Source organism: Corythoichthys intestinalis, chromosome 12, assembly GCF_030265065.1.
Source record: "Corythoichthys intestinalis isolate RoL2023-P3 chromosome 12, ASM3026506v1, whole genome shotgun sequence".
Lineage (NCBI taxonomy): Eukaryota > Metazoa > Chordata > Actinopteri > Syngnathiformes > Syngnathidae > Corythoichthys > Corythoichthys intestinalis.
In genome coordinates, this window is record NC_080406.1 from 35861392 (window position 1) to 35881584 (window position 20193).

The window sequence follows — 20193 nt, forward strand, 5'->3', positions numbered from 1 at the left end:
TGCCGGTTGTTCATCATGTCACCGTCGAACGTGGGCAAAACGCGTGCATCTCTGTATATCATGTTCCGAGCGGGTGAGGCCAGTTTCTGCAAAGGTCAGTGTTGCAGGAGAAGCCATAAAGCATTTCTGCAACACCCGCTTTGACACACACAAACACAGATGTGGAGAGAAAAGCGGAATATTAAAGGGCGGCTTGAAATAGCAAGGAAGTGAGGAGATGCTGGATGTGACCTGAGGGAGACAGCCCACATAACCCACACCTTTTGTGCACCTAGCCAGTATAACCTTGTGTGCTTATTTCAAATGCAGTATGATAATAATAATTATACAAAAAAGTGATATGAATACTTAAAAGGCTGAATCTTGAAAGTGATTAATGAGATATTTGCCAGAATGAGACAGTACTAAATACAGTTGAGACATAGTTATAAAGTTTGTGGCCACTTCCTGGAAATAGTGGCTTTATCGATTACATTTTCTTCAATATTACTAATAGAAAAATGTTATTTTCTGTTCCTTAAAGATCCCACTTTGATGCTCATGATAAAGGTGTTGTCTGTCCCTTTAAAGTGTCTCTGATTAACCCCAAATACAGGTTTGAAGTTAAAATCTCAAATTTATGTGTTTGACTTCTGTCACTCAAACGTGTACTTTGTATATTGTAAAGTAACAGCAGTTTTCATACATGTAAAATGCAGCACAAAATGCTTTGTATAAAATGAGCAAAAGCAAAACAAATGCCACCTAGGTGCACTCAAACGTTCTTCACGTGCACCTGATTAAATTCATATGCACACATGTTTTAGAGCAGTAAAAGCAAGTGAAGTGAGGTAAACAGGGAATTCTTTGGTTGCAAAGCAAAATAATTAGAACACTGTTCATGACAAACTCAACAAAATGCCTGCTGTGAAGCATGCATGGAAATGACAGGGTCACTTTTTTCTCTCAAAGACAGCACAGTTTTTCTGATAAAATGATAGATTAACTCTGCTTGCCAGTGACAATGACAGATGTCCAACGGCGTACCGCAAGCAACACGTCACTTTTGCTCATTGATATTCATGACGTTAGCAATTGTGGCTATGCGGGTCAACCACCCGTTTGTCCCCAATAGTAAATGAATGGAAATAGAGTACGAACGAGATGTTTGCTGAGCTAAACCTACCAATTCTGTCCGAAAATGATGTCCCTGGTGCCAAATACACTGGTAAAGATGTGGAAGAACATAAACATGTTCAGTTAAAGAAATGGCTTAAGTGTCAAAGGCTGAAAAAGATGGGAAAGAGCCGAGCCGACCTAAGCTTAGCCTTAGCTTTTTTATCGACACCTTTTCTTACGCCACTGACAATGACATTCTCCTGTTTCAACAATTTATCCTCTACCACCATATTCCTTGTCTTATATGTTATATCCTCTGGTTTTCTTACGTCTCTGACTGTTCTTGGGGGCAATTTACATTGCTAATTTTGTGTAGCGATCGCTAATGCTACTCGGTGACAGCCAACGAACACTTTAAAAAAAATTTCATTAATAACAAATCTTACTTCTATAATTTATTTACACTTCCCCCTTGCTAAGGTTGTTTTTTACAACAGAAAAGGTAACAGTGGCAGAAACCATTAAAAAAAATTTTTTTTCAGGTCATTCATTGTTAGACAGAAGCAGCACGGCAAAACGCCATGCTAAAAAATAATTTAAAATATCAAAATGGCTTACCTCTTGGTCCTCTGAAGGACCATGGCCTCAACAAAATGTTTACTGCATATGAAATGTGAATTGCTTCACCTTGCTGGTGTTAAACTGGTCTTTTGGACGTCAGCTCAAATTGATCCATTCTTCACATTTTTTCCTCCCGAGTTTTTGGTTTCGGGAAACGTATGAAGAAAACATCCTTCATATGCCGTAGTGTCTAGAGCAGTGGTTCTTAACCTGGGTTCGATCGAACCCTAGCGGTTCGGTGAGTATGTCTAAGGGGTTCGGCGAAGTAAAAGAAACGCAAAGCACTATTTTCGTATGCTGATTAAATCTAGGCAAAGTGGGTTTTTAGACAAGGCTTTGGGCTGGTATACTCTCAATTTACTGGCTTAATCCATTTATTTTAACTGCTAGTCCTCAATATGATGGGAGGATGAACTGGTTTGCTCAGTGGGTGACCCGTACTTAGTGAATACAACATACCATATGGCAGTGTGTTCTCAATTTTTGACCTGTTTATAAAACATGCTGTCAAAAGGAGAAGAATTTTGAACGGGAATTTGTTAAAATATTAGCTTAATAGCTTAGATATATTGGTTTTGAACTTAAAAAAAAAAAAAAAAATATTAACCAGTTCCGAAGGGTTCTGTGAATCCACATGTGAAACTTATGGGGTTCGGTACCTTTAGCAAGGTTAAGAAAAACTGGTCTAGAGTCATTTCTACAAGTTCCATAGCTTGATCGGCATGTTCTTTTTTGAAAGATTACCGGAGAAAATAAGCAGAAATAACAAGGTTTGTATGCGAAGGAGTGTCAAAAATGTCCCACTTCCGCGTTACGATGGCGACGTCACGACCTAAAAATAGCATTGGTGCGGTACGCTATTCATTGTTATCTGGAAGTACCAGCCGTCAATACTCATTTTTTGGTATCACTGACGGAGCTAGACATCTAATTCATTTTGACTGGGGAGGGCTGGCAGTGATCATTCGCAGCCAACCTCTCCCTGTCTAAATGTATTGGACGTTTATCGCCTTCAATGGCAGCCAATGAGTTAAGAACTCTTTCAAACTTTTTAAAGATATGACACACTAGAAGACAAACAAAAAAGTGTAGTAACAAACAATCATTTTCATTTAATCCTTATATTACAAAGCTATCATTTTATTGTTCAGTTGCGTTGATGATATTGTTTAAATTTTATTTACCGTGTTAAGTTTTGCAATTTTTATTTTTTCATAGTCATTGTCTTTTTGTCTTCTGCGGGGTTACATTTACATCGCTGAAAACTACATGTCCCCAAATGCATTGGGCATTAGCTGTCGCTTCCTGACGATTGATTTTTCGGCAGAAAAAAGTTGAAATCTCGCGTCAGCAGTTCAACTTCGATGTCAAAAAGCACACAAGTATGGACAATTTCTTGAAAAATAATGCTTTTAAAAACAATTATTTCAGATAGCAGTTTAGCTCCACGCAGGGGTGAAAGTGGCTAGAATTTTGTGCCGGAACTCCCCGATGTGAAGGTCGCCATGGAGCCAGAAATTTTATTTATTGATTAAGCTTTTTTCTTTGTGTGTTTTTTTTTTGGGGGGGGGGTTGTAAAAACCTCTTAAACTACTGAAATGAAAAGAAAACTGTTTTAGCACAGTTATTTCTGTAACACTTACAAAAACTGATTTTTTATTCAAAATTGTATTTTAATCAATTATTTGCAAAATAAAAGTTAACAAAAACAGCAATAAGCCCCCAACTTCCATCTCCTAATTTTTATTTTCCCTCATTTCATCCCATACTAAATGCCATATCTAAATTTTAACTACTTAAGAACATTGGATGTATATTAAAATTGAAGTTAATGTAAACATTTACTTTTTCTTTTTTTTTTTTTTTTAAACCAAGATATAGGTAACATACATTCAGAAAAATAAGTACAAATGACTTATATTATGCAGAGTGAAATGGAATATATTTTGAAGATTGCGCAAACATTGACTTTTTAAAATTCTAACGAAATTAATATGTAGCCTAACAAAATGAACAAATATAAGTCCAAAGTGCACATTGACAGCTAAGATGTTGTGAACCTCCCAATCAGAGCAAATTAAACTAGATATGATAAATAAGCCTCCTCAGCTCTTTCCTTGCTCTTAAAGATTTGATCCATTTCATTTTATGTTGCATTGCCCATTTTATGTCGCATCAATTCAACCTTTTTTTTTTTTTTTTTTGGCTGTTCCAGAAAATATGCACATTTGAAGCAATCAGATCTAACTATCTCTGCTGATCACGTCAGTATGTCAGTATGTGGATTTGATGACTGTCACTGTCAATGGCGGAGAATGAGTTAAGTACTGTAAAACCCTCAGTCACGTTACAACTTAAACATCGCACTGTATCACTGAATCATTTTTTTTGCCTTTAGAAAAAGAAAAAAGATCGAGTAGCTGCAATGTTACTTAACATGAAATGAGAGTTCACACTTAATGGCAAACGCATTAATAATAGAAAAAAATATTTAAATAATAAAATATAAACTATGAAAAAATAATATGGCATTACATCAGCCTCAGCTATGGTACTCTCTGTACATGTTTGCTTAATCAGTGTGTACGCCTTGAGTGCTAAACCTATGGCTGGTCTTCATATATTCACACAAATAACTCTTAAAATGGATTTACTCAGCTAGTCTAAGTGCCGCTATCCATTTTCCCCCCTTTGGGCTATTTATGTGTACATTTGAAAGCGCCACTTATCCAACATATGATGGTGTTTACGTTAATGGAACACATGAAACAACCCAATAATGCAAGTAAGTAAATCCACAAGCAATAAACATAAAAACACAAATTATTAAAAGTATTGACTATCGCATAATGTTTGGTTAGATTTTAATGAGATTAACTTAACTTTTTTTTCTACTCTACTATTCTACTTCTATTTATTGCCGATGATTTCAATGTATTTGTGAATTATTTCAGGTGTTTTTAATGCTTTCATTTAAATTTTGGGCGAAATTTGTATGCCTACATATGGTGTACAGTATTTCCATTATGTCAAGCTTGTATTGATGGAGAGCGGTATACGATCCATATCTGATTTTATCCACATTTCAAAGCCACCTGATTTCAATCAGAGCACATCCGCTTCCATGTGCCCAACCCCCGACTGTGCCACATGAGAGCAAAACATCAGCATTGTGTCATTTGAACCATGCCTCGTGAAATAAAAACGGGGTTCATGTTAAACCAAGATATTACTTGTGTGCATATGTTGACTTTGTATTACAGTTTCTGTTGAACATATATTTATATCACACATACACTGTTATTGTTGCGGTAAACATGCTTTTTCGGTTGCAGGAAATATTTAGAGAGGTGGGGTTTGATGAGAAACGGATAGCTTAATAAGCAAACTAATGGGACAATTACTTTTCTGCACACACACACACACACAGGCAAACACAGGCTCAGCTTATCTCCTGGACCTTTTTATCTGACAGAATTTGGCTGGGAGCGTGAGCTCATAAAGCTCTGCTGGGTGTACTACTTTTCCACGTTAACGAAAAGACTCCACTGCTGCAGAAATGATGAATGACTCTCACTTATTGAGAAGAGGTCAGAGCAGCCATTTTAATTTTGGCAAATAGCAGGTTTTCATCAAAGCAACCACCTCCTATATTGGGCACCTGAATCTAAACACATACAAGCAGCCTCAGTCTGTATTACATCTCATGCTGCAGATATTCCAGTGATGTCAGTCACCTTATTTTTACGATAGGCTGTTTAATACGTGATGTACAGCTTGCATCTGTTCCCCGCTGGTGACGGGAAACCCACAAGTCAACTACTGAGGCAGCTCGTTTTTATTGTCCCGGACTTCGAAAAGCTCCTATTTGTCCCAAATAAAGTAGGTCAGCTTGTACTGTAGCCCAGGGTTGGTAGGACACAACATATTTGGAGTGTCATGTTCGGAACACTTCAAACTCAACTAAGCACCTTTTTATGGCTCAGATATCCAATATGTGATGGATATATGACTACATTTTGATTGATGTCATTTGACGTCCAATCTATTTGAAATGAGAGGGGTTGGCAGTGAATGATTGTCTACCTGCCATTCAGGATTTCATGAAATAATTGTTTTTGAGTTGCTTCGCGTCCATGAGAAAGGCAGTTCGCACCAAAGGGAGACACTTTTTTTTTTTTTTTTTTTTTTTTTTTATTACTTCTGACGTAGACCACGCACCTGTTTTATTTAGTTTAACTGAAGCAATTAAGCAGGAAACAGGCATGCACACAAGAGAATTGTCAGGATCCAAGTCCTCCTTAGACGTGTAGTTTAGAAAGTTAGTTCCAGCAAGAAAATACATTTTGTGAGGGGAAAAAAAAAGCTTCACATGAAATGGGAGAAATAAAGACTGGTGTGAATTGTGTTTATTTTAATGCAACTATTAACTCATTCACTCCCAGGCATTTTCACCGATGCAACCCCCTTCGCTCCCGGCCGTTTTACTGGATTTTGCAAGGCCCACAGAAAATTCTGTTCTATTGCTATATAACCATGGAACCCACCAAAAGAAAGATTAGACTCTCTTCTTTCAGCAGGTAAAAAAAAGTTGTTCACATCTTCCATTCTTTAGAAATCAGCATTAGAAAATAGCTGTTTGAGCAATTTTCCAATTTCTGATGAAAAAACAGAAATTGAGCTTTTTGTAAAAGCATACATTTCAAACATAACTTTGACTTTAACACAGCTATTTTTTTCTATTGTGACATCCCAAACATCTGAATAATGTTTTCCTTCAACAAAATAACATAAACAACAAGACAAATAGAGCTTTTGATAGCAAAGTAACAATTTGTTTACAAATAACTAAACTATTGAACTGAGAGATGACGCTGTTGTGGCCACTACAGCCGGGGTAAGCTTTTCCCTCATCGCTGCCTGTCTCAACAAGATGGATTTTTTTTTTTTTTTAGTCTTTCTTTTTGTGGTGACCACTGTCTCGTGGCGGAGTCCGCCTGGAGAATTGTGTGGGGCATGTTGTGTTCCTGGGGGGGAACTGGTTTGGCCGTGCGCATTTCTGGCTGAGTTGCTGGACACTGAAGAGTAGCAGGGGACGCGAGCTGCCGAGCACGGCGGTGTGGGTTCTGCTCGGTGAGCAGCACAGACTCAACGGCATCGTCCACTGCACTTGTGGTCCCGGTCGTTCTGCTCGGTCGTCCAGCGCCTGGCATCCCGGGCGTCCTCCCGGTTGTTTGCTCGGTCGTCTGCCGCTTGGCCCCTTGGTCGTCCATTCAGTCGTCTTCCGCCGGTGCCCCGGCCGTGCGGCCCGGCCGTTCGTTCAGTTGCATCGGGTTGTGGGTCTTACCAAATGCGCTACTGCCCTCCAGTGGCCAGTTTTATTGCTTTAAAATGAATTTTCAGCATTGTGCTTATAGCCAAGTTGCATCAGAACCTATAGAGATGTCTCTTGTGAAAAGAAAAACGTAAAAGACGTATTCTTTGGGACACTGAACACTTAAAAATAGAACGTATTTATACGTTTTTGGGAGCAAATGAGTTTAAGAAGTCAGGAATGTGCAGTTAAGAGAATGGAAATCTAGCAAAGAGTTGTTCCATGGATTATTGCATTGAGGTGTGTTTGCCTTTGATTCTATGTTTAGTTATTGCTTTGTATTGGGCAGTGACAGCACAAATAGGGGGAGTGCCATGACTGTGCAAGGAGTCATGAAATGTGGAGACTATTAAAGGTTTTGGGCCTGTCATGGGTGTTCCAACAGGATATTGACCCAAAACATACCTCAAATAGCACCAAGAAATGGTTGAAAACCCGTGCCCAGTGCCAAAAAAAGAATGAGGCCTACAAAGAAAAGAACACAGTGCCTACAGTCAAACATGGTGGAGGTCTAATAATGTTTTGGGTTGTTTTGCTGCCTCTGACATTGGGTGCATTGACAGTGTGCAAGAATTCATGAAATATGGAGACTATCAAAATGTTTTGGGCTGGAATTTAAGGTGTAGTGTCAGAAAACTGGGTCTGCGTCAGAGGTCATGGGTGTTCCAACAGGACAATGACCCAAAACATACCTAAAATAGCACCGAGAAATGGTTGGAGACAAAGCACTGGAGAATTCTGAGGTGGCCATTAATGCGTCCGGATCTAAATCATATTGAACACTATGGAGAGATCTCAAAATTGCTCTTGCAAGAAGGCACCCTCAAAATCTCAGAGACCTGGAAGAGTTCAAGAGTTCCACCTGAGAGGTGCACGATATTTGTTGATAGTTATAGGAAGCGATTGCTTTCTGTTATTTCTTCTAAGGATGCGCAACCAAATATTGAGTTGAGGCTGCCAACAATTTTGTTCAGCCCATTTTTTGCATTGGATTGTAAAATTGTGTACATTTTGGCTTTTCTGTTCAGCTTTTTTGTTTTTCCCCAATGCACATCCAAGAAATAAACACATTCATACTGAAAATATTTGTAATTGTATTAATCTCTGTGGGAAATGCTGGATTTTCTGGAAAAAAATTCAGGGGTGCCAATAATTTCGCCCATGACTGTATAAAAAACAAACTTCTTTCTCTGTATTTTCTACTTTGAAATGTAGAGAGGAAAAAAATCGTAAATTGTATTTTGAGGCCAGCCCCCAGATACATAGATGTTCAAATAAATTAGACCTCTATCAAACCTAGAGTTAACAAGTTACAGTACTGAGTGGATTTTTTTTTTTTTGAATGACCTCTCAAAGTGAATGGACATTGTTATGAAATATGTTTTAATTGCCTTTTTAGTGGTCTTTATACAATCTCATGTAAATGTCATGAAGGAATGACAGCAGCCAATTTAATCCCCATGAGGTATTGAATATGAAAATCAGGGAGGGGAAGTCCGTAAAAGAACAACAGATACAAAGAGGTTCAGGGAGTCTCGAAATTACAAGACTAATCAAAACTTGAGGGGCTCATTGGACAAACTGAAATTGCACATAAGCCTTATGACAACAGGACGGAGGCATCACATCAGAAAATTGAAGAGGTCCTTTTGCACAAAACAAGGATGATATGCATGATGAGGAATAGAAAAGGACTCACATTTTGAACTCAAGTAGCTATGTTCAAGTACTTGAGGATTTGAAATGTTGTTCATACCTACATTTTGTTTTTCTAAACTCATTGGCTGCCATTGATGATGATAGAAGTCTAATCCATTTAAACTGGAAGGGCTGGCATCCTCTCCCCGTTCAAATGCATTGGGTATCTATCGTCGTCATTGGCAATGAATAACTAGAGCTTCATGATTGACGGGTAAACAAAAGCATACTTTATTTTTAATCCTATAACATTTGCATTTTGATGAGATAGCTCACAAACAATGACGACTTAACTTCCTCGTGTAATTACTACATTGAAGTGAGAAAGTGGCAACAATGCAAGTATGATAACGCTTGAGGACTAATCTTGCACAATTGAACCTTACTACTTTGTTTTATTGGATCTCATTAAATGGGGTACACAGTAAGTCTAACTTAAAAATTGATTATTAAAGTATGAGTGACCCCACTTCCATTATCTAAGCAACTGAAATTCCAAAGTCTTATTCTTCTTCACTATTCAATTCAGTCTAGTTGTCTTTATGTATTGCCACAAAGGCCAAACTGAGCGTCGCATTCCTGGTCGCTATTATCGAAATGTCCTATGAGATTGAACCGAGTGGCTACGGGCCAGTGTCCCGGTTTATGTAATAGCAGAGCAAAGCGGTCGCGCCAACATAACACAAAATACAGTAATTGCTCGTTACAGCGTTGGGCTCTTGTGTCATTAATGTCGCTGTCCATTCCCAGCCAAAGTCTAAGTATAAATAAACCCTCAGTGTGCGAGTGCATGAGAAAAGTTTTTTAGGCCGATTTGCTGAATGTCAACCAAAGTGTTTATGCCACAGATTGCAGGATAGATGTTTAGGGGCGGACATCTTATCTGGAAGCAGAGAGACAGATGACGCTAAACACCAAAGGGGCAGGAAGGAGGCAGCGTTGTCTGGACGACTGATGGAAGTGTTTGTCATCTTGGGACAGATGAGAACGGAGGAGAGTTCGGGAAGGGCATAATAATGACAAAATGCCAAGAGGGTAATCGAAGTGCGGGTCATGTTTACCCACAGGGCTAGGAGCAAATGGGGAGTCATGGCATAGAGTCGAAAGGCAGAGGGGTGACAGAAGACTGAAGGGTCACTCTGTTTGCTGGGGGAAGGAAGTAGATTGAGAGATATTGATGTTTCGACGGAGGAGAAAAGATGAAGTGAGACAGCCCGTGATGGAGAGAAGGCCTCTGGCTCGAAAAAGACAGAAGGGTGATGAAGCAAAGGGGGAGCAGGAATGATCAGAGAGCCCCAGAGCAAGGAAGACTCGGGAGGAAAGGGTCACATGAGCTGTAATCTAAAGAGAATATCAAGTTCACAGATGCAGAAAACTTAAGAGAGTCATTCTGCGGCCTTATTGAGAAGAGTTATTCTTCAGGGAGAAGGGCTTGAAGACATCGGATGATTTATCTGTTCCTCTGCAAGGGAGATGCACTCCGATGGGGAAGTTAGAGATGGCTCCACTAGGAATCGATAGAGAGAGAGAAAGACATATCATCTGCAAACCTCTGTCAGAGCGGACCTGTCTATTGCTGACGTATGGACTTCAGCCACAGTGACTCATGTCCCTGTACTAATGGTCTGCAACTTTAGCTGAGTACCAAAAAAGACTGACTTGACACTCAATGTGGAAGTTAAATTGTGGAAACCCAATTGCTTGTTTGTGCGTTTCTGAATAAACGTACAAAATGCTACCAAAATCCTATTCAATGTCCCTCTTAATTAGCTTTTGCTAACTAGTTCTACCTGTGGTTTCTTAATGACTTGAGAGACGTGTTATACAAATATTTAACATGGAGACTTGGCTTAAAGGTCCTCAGTGTTAATTGTTAATAAGTTAGTAATAATAATAATAATAGTAACCCCGAGCAGATCAGGAAAGGGAAAGTTACGTTGCGTTAGTCGCAAATCAAAGCACAGATACTGTATGTTGCGCAAAAGATGTTCCTTTATACAGTGGGGCAAATAAGTATTTAGTCAACCACTAATTGTGCAAGTTCTCCCACTTGAAAATATTAATGAGGCCTGTCATTGTCAAAATGGGTAAACCTCAACCATGAGAGACAGAATGTTGAAAAAAAAAAAAAAAAAACAGATAATCACAATGTTTGATTTTTAAAGAATTTATTTGCAAATCATGGTGGAAAATAAGTATTTGGTTAGTACCAAAAGTTCATATCAATACTTTGTTATGTACCCTTTGTTGGCAATAATGGAGACCAAACGTTTTCTAACTCTTTACAAGCTTTTCACACACTGTTAGTGGTATTTTGGCCCATTCCTCCATGCAGATCTCCTCTAGAGCAGTGATGTTTTGGGGCTGTCGTTGGGTAACATGGACTTTCAACTCCCTCTTCACCCCGTGGTGTCAAAATGATAACAAGAACGAGGAGCAAAAATCCCAGAACCACACGGGGGGGGGGCGGGGGGGGTCTGGTGAATGACCCACAGAGAGCTGGAACCACGGTAACAAAGGCTACTATCAGTAACACAGTGCGCCGCCAGGGACTCAAATCCTACACTGCCAGACGTGTTCCCCTGCTGAAAAAAGTACACGTCCAGGCCAGTCTGCGGTTCGCTAGAGAGCATTTGGATGATCCAGAAGAGGACTGGGAGAATGTGTTATGGTCAGATGAAACCAAAATAGAACTTTTTGTTAGAAACACAGGTTCTCGTGTTTGGAATAAAAAGAATACTGAATTGCACCATACCCACTGTGAAGCATGGGGGTGGAAACATCATGCTTTTGGGCTGTTTTTCTGCAAAGGGACCAGGACAACTGATCTGTGTAAAGGAAAGAATGAATGGGGCCATGTATTGAGATTTTGAGTGAAAATCTCCTTCCATCGGCAAGGGCATTGAAGATGAGACGTGGCTGGGTCTTTCAGCATGACAATGATCCCAAACTCACAGCCGGAGCAACAAAGGAGTGGCTTCGTAAGAAGCATTTCAAGGTCCTGGAGTGGCCTAGCCATTCTCCAGATCTCAACCCCATAGAAAATCTGTGGAGGGAGTTGAAAGTCCATTTTGCCTAACGACAGCCGCAAAACATCGCTGCTCTAGAGGAGACCTGCATAGAGGAATGGGCCAAAATACCAGCAACAGTGTGTGAAAAGCTTCTGAAGAGTTACAGAAAACGTTTGGCCTCCGTTATCACCATCAAAGGGTACATAACAAAGTATTGAGATGAACTTTTGGTATTGACCAAATACTTATTTTCCACCATGATTTGCAAATAAATTCTTTAAAAATCAAACAATGTGATTTTCTTGGTTTTTTTTCCTCCACATTCTGTCTCTAATGGTTGAGGTTTACCCATGTTGACAACTACAGGCCTCTCTAATATTTTCAAGTGGGAGAACTTGCACAATTAGTGGTTGACTAAACACTTATTTGCCCCACTGTACTTAACATGGAGTCTTGGCTTAAAGGTCCTCAGCGTTAATTGCCCCGGCACTTTCCCGAGCAGATCAGGAAAAGGAAAATTACGTTTATTTGCATTTGTCGCAAATCAAAGCACAGATACTGTATGTTGCGCAAAAGATGTTGCTTTATATGTGTGTTTATGCCATTAGATTTAGTCCACAGATGGCCTAAATTTCTCTGGCAGTTGTCAACTGTTTGAAAGGCGCGATGTCTTTTACAGGACTAAAGTGGAACAGCGACAACACGAATGTTCGGTGTGAGCAGCCAAGTCGTTAGCTTTGACTTTCTCTAGGAGGAGATCAACTCTTTTAGCTTGCCTTAAGGTTTCTGGTAAATGGAAATAAACATCAATAAACAATTTGACACGCCAAAGAAATTCTGAATTAATAGAAAAAAAATAATTAGACTGTCACTTCTCAGATGCTGTAGGCCAAGGGTCTCCAACTTTCTGAGCTCAATTCGTAGAAACAAAAGCCAGGACCCACAGCGGCCCTTGAAGACCGGTTTGGAGACCCCTGCTGTAGGCGTAGCTACTGACATGCTCTGCTCAATTTCCTAAATGCCTATCAACTACTTTTACTTGTTAAGACAAGGAAAAGGGATGCCACTTTAACTAACTTGTTCGCCAGGCCTACACAACTCACCTACCACGCCAGCGTGGGTTCGTGAGCGTGTGTTCGGGGAGAAACATATATTGGACATATTATACCCCCACTTCACTGCTACGTCTTGAAGTAATTTTGGAATTATAGGCATAGTTTGCTACCTAATTGCATCAGTGAAAAATTTTTAGCTGACCGTGACACACCTAATGTCGGACGCTGCTGCACAGTGCAACACTTACTTCTGAGGCTTCGCGGCGGCACATCTCAACAGTATTGGGAATAACGCCGTTAAACAAAATGCCGTTACATAACAGCGTTATTTTTTCGGTAACGGGGTAATCGAACTAATTTTTTTTCCCGCCGTTACAACGCCGTTTCCGTTACTGACGGTCAAAAGCGGTGCGTTACTTACTTTGAATAAATTGAAGAAACTACCAGCCGTAGCCAGTCTACTCTGCTCTGTTTATTTGTCATCCAAGACTTGGGGTGCATTCAGGTTCATGGCAATGAAAATAGTAAACACACATAGCCTACCTTTGCAAGAACGATGGAGTTTGATACGGTCATAATGTGCAGGTCCTGCACCCATCTGCAGCAAAACTGTTAGTAGCTTTGTAGCGATTTGTAATTTCGGAATCGCTGATGAGTTTAGTAACATACACCAAACAGTAAATACAACAGAATGTCCATTTCGCGTAATTGTGGAAGCCCGTCGACATCTTTACTCCATTTGTCTTCGGCTTGCTCGTAAGGGTCAACATTGTTCGCATCCTTAAGCAGGGGCGGACTGGGACTAAAAAGCAGCCCTGGACTTTGACTCAGCCCAGCCCACAAGAATCGCTGTACGAAGGGAAACACAGACCCCCTAGGGGGGTCCGGGGGCATGCCCCCCCCCCCCCCCCCCCCCCCCCCCGGGGGGGGAGAAATTATGTTTTACATTTTATTGTAAAATGCATCAATTTCGTGCTCTTTGAGAGAAAATGAGGAAAATGTGTCTAGACTGTGACTGTCTGACTTGGGGCGCTCAAAGTACTGCAAGGCTGAACTGGAGTTGGATTCATTTTCTGTACCAGCTCTATGATCAACCTGAATAAACAAATGAAATAATTTATTTTTCAAAGCAAGTTTTATGTATCCAATTGATTATAATATAGTTCTATATATCTCTGTATATAAAATGATTTCATTGTTTATGCCATAATTCAGTGGTCTCCAAACTATTCCACATAAGGCCGCAACGGGCGCAGGATTTCATTCCAACAAAACAAGACAACACCTACGTATGCACCAATCTGGTGTCTTACAAGTGTAATCAGTTGATTGCAGTCAGGTGCTGATTGTTTTAGCAGAAACGTCATTGGTTAAACTGTCGGTACTCGATCGGTTGAAACAAAAACCAGGCCCCACAGCGGCCCTTGAGGACCGGTTTGGAGACCCCTGCCATAATTAATCTTGCCATACAAATAATAGATTTAAATGAAAATACAATAAACATTTCAAGACAAATCCTGTATACATAACCTTCATTGGAAAGTATTAACCAGAAAACAAAATGATATACAAATGATTAAAAATATAGATCATATCAATTTAACTACCTAAACTTTAAAGTAAAAGCATTCATTTTATTAATATTTTGTTATATTTCTTCCGAATTAATATTGCTGCTGCGTGTGCATACGTTGTTTTACAGCTAAAATATTTTTTCTAGTGGTAGTAGGACTAGCATACTGTAACTTGACACGATTGCAAACGGGTACATGGACTAGCTGGCACTAACCCATTAAATGTCATTTATTTCATTTAAAATGTAGCTACCTGGTGGAAAACAATTGCCAGTATACCGAGCAAGTGACACTCTTCATCCCTTTTTACTTGCCCTGCGCTTGTCTGGGGAACGTCCACCAGCTTATCATTACCCCCTCCCTCTTCTTTTCTCTCTCCCTGCACCGGCTGCACGTCAGAGCGGCTGCCGCTCCCCCTCTCACCATCGCCGGGGGCTGGGCTGCTGTTTCCCGATGTGGCCGTTGAAGCCAAACTGTTGCTTGGGAAAATAGTTTTGAACTTATGACATTTTAATGCTTCGCTCTCCAGTTTAATTTTTTTCTCCCTAACCTTCTCCGCGCCACCCTTTTCTTTTTTTGCCACCACCATCCATATTGTGCATTAACGCTCGTCGCTATTTTGCTTCCACAAGGAACCAATGAAGGCTACTTTGTGCTTTCTTCGTTCTTCTATCAGACTGGCGATGAACAGCCAGCTGCCACCTGTCGGATTGGATTCGAACTGTACATATTCAAAGGCTGGGGGTGATGAAAACAGTGATGTATAATGAATGGCGGCCGCCGGCCGTCCAGGGCACCGGCCGTTCTGTGATCCTCCAGAACCCATAGATTACCAGTCCGCCCCTGTCCTTAAGTTTGATCACATATCTGTTCTTTGCCTTAGTAACGAGTTTGTCTCTTTATCGAACTGGCAAGTTAAAGTTTAATGTCCCGCGAGCCAGACCTGCTTCCAATATGGCTGCATTGTTGTCAAATCTCACGTGATTCCCCATTCTGTGATGTAAACGCTCGAGCCTAATAGCACACGTACTTCAGAGCCGGCACAATTTTGTATCTGTTGTGCTGTAATGTGTGTGTTATTGTTTGAATAAAAAAAATTAAGAAAATACTTCAGAGCCAGTGTTTTCACACACAAACCGGATCAGCGCGTGCATCAAACACACACGCAAAACAGATGCAGAGGGATATGATGGCAGAGCATTCAGAGGAAAATTTGTCCTTTACGAGGTGGAGATAGACACATAATTTCAAGTTGGTCGAAATTAAAGGAAAGATCGTGCAAGTAAAGTCTAATTTATGTCCCGGGGCAAAGCTTTTGTCGACATCTGTGGTAAGCATTTCAAATCTGTTTATTTTTGTTGCACTTCAAGTGTAGGATAAATGTGTTGCTGGTGAGGTGCAATAAATATTACAAGGATCTATAACACAACTACATGTCTGTTCTTCTCTATTCAACTGACTCGAATACTGCTCAGAAAATTTCAAATTCTTTGGCATACAACAGCTTCTTTTTAAAGTAACAGAAATAGTTACTTTCCCTGGTAACTAGTTACTTTTACTATAGAGTAATTCAGTTACTAACTCAGTTACTTTTTAGAAGAAGTAGTGAGTAACTATAACTAATTACTTTTTTATGTAAGTAACTTGCCCAACACTGCTTCTCAACCACTTTGGTAAAGCATCCCCAGATGGCTGTTTCGCCATTACGCAAAGCTCAGTAATGAAAAAGACACAAACACTCAAGGGAAGACATATTTTGGGAGGGTTATAACTGATACACATAGCATGTTATCTAAGTTAGGAAGGTTGTAATTTCATTTAACTCATTCGTTGCCATTGACAGTGATAGATATCAAATCTATTTGAATGGGGATAGCTGGCATTAAGACGTGCCGGTTACCGTTTTCAAGGTATACCGTGGTTTGACAACGACAACGTTTCAAAACCACAAAAATTTTCCGTCATACCGACTCTATGGAATTAGCTATATTTTATGTCCCAAAAATGCAGAGAGAAATCCCTCGCTTGCAGCTGCAAGGCTCAACCCTCCCCCACCGGTTGTTGCTCAGTGTCAGTGAGTCATCTGTGCTACACGATGGGTAGAGGAGGTGATACTCCTGAACTTTTTCCCCATCAAAGAAAACAAAATCGCTGGTATGCGAATACTTCGGCCACAGAAAAGCTACAGACGGCCGATGCTTAGAGGAGGAGGGCCAACCGACATGTAAAACATGTTTGCGAAGGTTGGCTGCCGAGGAGGCAATACCTCCAATATGATTTCGCATTTATACAAAATTAAAGGTTTGTAAACACTGTCATGAACGTTTCCCACCAGCTACGAGAGTTAACTCCAGCGTGTTTAGTGTGTCTAGTGGTGGTAAAACGTGTGCTTTTTGTTTTCTCTGTGACAACTGTCTTTGTTGAGAGAGAGAATGTGTGTATTATGTAAACATGATACAAGTCATACACACATGCTCTTTATGGAAAATATATATTTTAATTTAATTTGTTTTTTTTTCTGATGGCAATAATGTTGAGCTGTGGCTGTGGGTTAAGGCTCACCTAAAGCAGTGGTATCCTACCTGGTTCTCAAAGGCCTGCTGGTGGTGCAGGAATTCACACTTTTTCACCAATCTGGTGTTTTACAAGGGAAATCAGTTGATTGCAATCAGGTGCAGCTTGTTTTAGGAGAAACCTCATTGGTTCAACTATCTAGGCTGGATCGGCAGGAACAAAAACAACGACCCACAGTGGGCCTTTGAGGACCGGGTTGGAGACCACTGACTTAAAGGACTGCATTTATTTTAATTTAGAATGTTTTGTTATTATTTTTTGTTTTATTTTAACTTAACATGATACTTATGTTCCAATTTGCTAATACCTTTTGAAAAATAAAAATTCTGTTCAATGGAAAAAACTTTTGTTGTTGTTGTTTTTTTTTTAAAACCCAGATATCTCAAGGTAACACATTTGAGAGCTGTAATTGCAATAACGTGAAACCGTGATATTTTGGCTTAAGCTTATCATACCATCACAATCCCATACCGGCACATGCCTGCTGGCACTGAGGGATAATGTTTCTCTTCCATTGACTCCGCTAGACGTCCAATCCAACAACGAGATACTGCCAGGCCAGAAGGTTTGTACAGACGTCAGTTCATCCCTCATTTAAGCCCACTGAAAAATCTGGCTCCCTGAAACAATAGCGTTTTAATTGTTTGAGCACACTTCATACATTCAGGTAATTTGTTCCAGAGGCAAGGAACATAATAACTGAACAATAACAGCAGACTGGTTCCAGACAACCTAAGGGGTCTAGAAGCTTCATCGGGGTCAAACAAATCAAGCATGTATTTTGCTTCAAGGTCATTATGAGGGATTTCATGACTGGTATAATATGATCCAGTTTCCAAGTACTGTCATGGCCTCTGTTCCTGCTGCTGCACACCCTGATTGCTTTCAATGATCCCCACCTGTTCTCAATCCATCTCCTTATTGTCCAGCCAATAGCACTGCTTCACCCTGCAATTAACCTGTGTATTTAAAGCCCTGTTTTCAGTGCCCCTCTGTCAGACCGTCTGCGAAGCCTCCCTGTTACCTGCCTGCCTAGCTCTCCAAATCTGACCTGTTGCTGAATTTGGACCTCCCTGACTGCTGCCTTCTCCCCTGCCCCGGTAACTCGACCTGCCTTCCTTTTTTTGGAACCCCGAATCCTGCCTAGCCCTTATCAGTACTGCTGCTGTCTTTCCACCTGCCCTGCTGTTCCCTTCAATAAACGTCAATGTTTGAACGTAAATGTTTAAAACGTAATGCGTTTGTGGTCCTCCTCTGTCGGGTCTTTGTCATGTACAATATTTGCATTCTGGATTAGCTGCAGCTTCCTGACTGACTTTTTGTTAAGGCCTTTAAATGCGTCATTGCAATACTCCCAATTGGCTAAAAGTTAATGCATGCATAAGTTTTTCCATAACTTGTTTGGACAGAAGCACCTTAATTCTGGTTATGTTTTTTAGGTGATCATAAACGTGTCATCATAAACTTTGATGAGTATCAAAATTCTTTAATCTGAGTCTATAATTACACCATAATTTCTACCACTAAATTGTTCTCAGGCTTTTTGCATCTTTATAGCATGTCTAACATCTTCCATTTATTAAAAAGAAAATAGAAAAATGACACAAGATAGATTAAAGATACTGTATCAGTAATATCCTTTTGCCAGATTTGATCATAATTTAGAAAAGAGCTTCAACTTTTCCAACAAATCTTTTTAATTTTGCAGGTACCCAGGGATTAGGCAACATTTCTATTAGACAAGCTCATCACGTCCATCGTTATTGATGATTTGTTTGCTTCTTTCCAGGGTTCTTGCTGATGGCCGTGTCAGAAAGGTGACAGCTTCCTCCGGGGTGAGAGTGTGACGAGCTGACTGAGAAACAGATGAGCTGGAAACTGGAGGAGAAATCGCTGAGTCACTTTAGTTGAAGGAAACCGGGAGGTGAAAGGTGGGTGAACACCAGCATCAAAGGATGTGTTGAAGGTTGGGGGAGAGTGATGGATTAGGTGAAAAAGGGAGATTAAGCATGGAGACATGGAGAAGTTGTATTAAAAATGATAAGTATAATATGTATAACAGGCTTGTTAAAGATGGTTTAATTTCAAGATTATGGCCCATAATAATTGTTGTTAGCAAACAGCATTTATGGTTAGTGTTTTAAGATTTGTTGACAATAGGTGAGCGCATTTAGTTGGATTGAACCAGACCCGGCTGCAGAAAGAAATTACAGGGGGGGCATTACATTTTTTGGGGGGGGCACACTTCTTCAATGTAAATTTAGCCGTAACAGTGGCGTTTTTACCCGTTATATTTTCTGATGATAGTGTCAGTCAGTGAAACCGCAGGAGGTGGCAGCGATATCCCTTCATGTTGACTTTCGGCCGCGTCTTTGTCATGGCTTGAGTTCGTCTTTAGTTTCTTGAAAAAAAAACACGGATGTCCATTCCAATTTCAATTAGCAACGGAGGAGCCGCTCAATCGCCATTTCTGTAACCGGAGCAATCCCTATCCAATCGCAGTACACAATAGCAGGTGTTGTGCCGAAAAATAGCCGCCCCGCGTGAAATGTCCCCCCTGACGGGAACGCTTATTTATAACGCTTTATTGAGGTGAAAACATCAAATGTTTTCATGGACTCGTTACAGTAATGGATTTACGACTGTAAAATCACTTTTAAATAAATAAATTAGACAAAATACTAGTACTTTATTTTACTAACAAATCGTGGACTGGGCCACATAACCATCTTTGAACAGAAATGTATTAGTCTACAGGTTTTCACGACCATATCTCAATGACAATCACACAGTTATGACATTTAGTTCAAGCAGAGTAAAATAATACATAGATTCACGGTATAAGAAAATCGTTTCCATGTCCATCGATTGGTAAGAAAAACCTGTACGAGTGACGTGTGGGCGCTCAACAATAAAATAAATAAACAAATAAATCAAATAAACGCTCAATAAAGCGTTATAAATAAGCGTTCCCGTCGGAGGGGGACATTTCACGCGGGGCGGCTATTTTTCGGCACAGCACCGGCTACTCAGCCCGCCCCCCTTATCTGTGATTGTCTAGAAATTGCCTACATTCGCTGCTGTGATGGTGACGACAGATCAAGATAGGATGACTAGAGCAGTGTTTTTCAACCTTTTCTGAGTCACGGGACGTTTTTACGTTGGAAAAAATCTCGTGGCACACCACA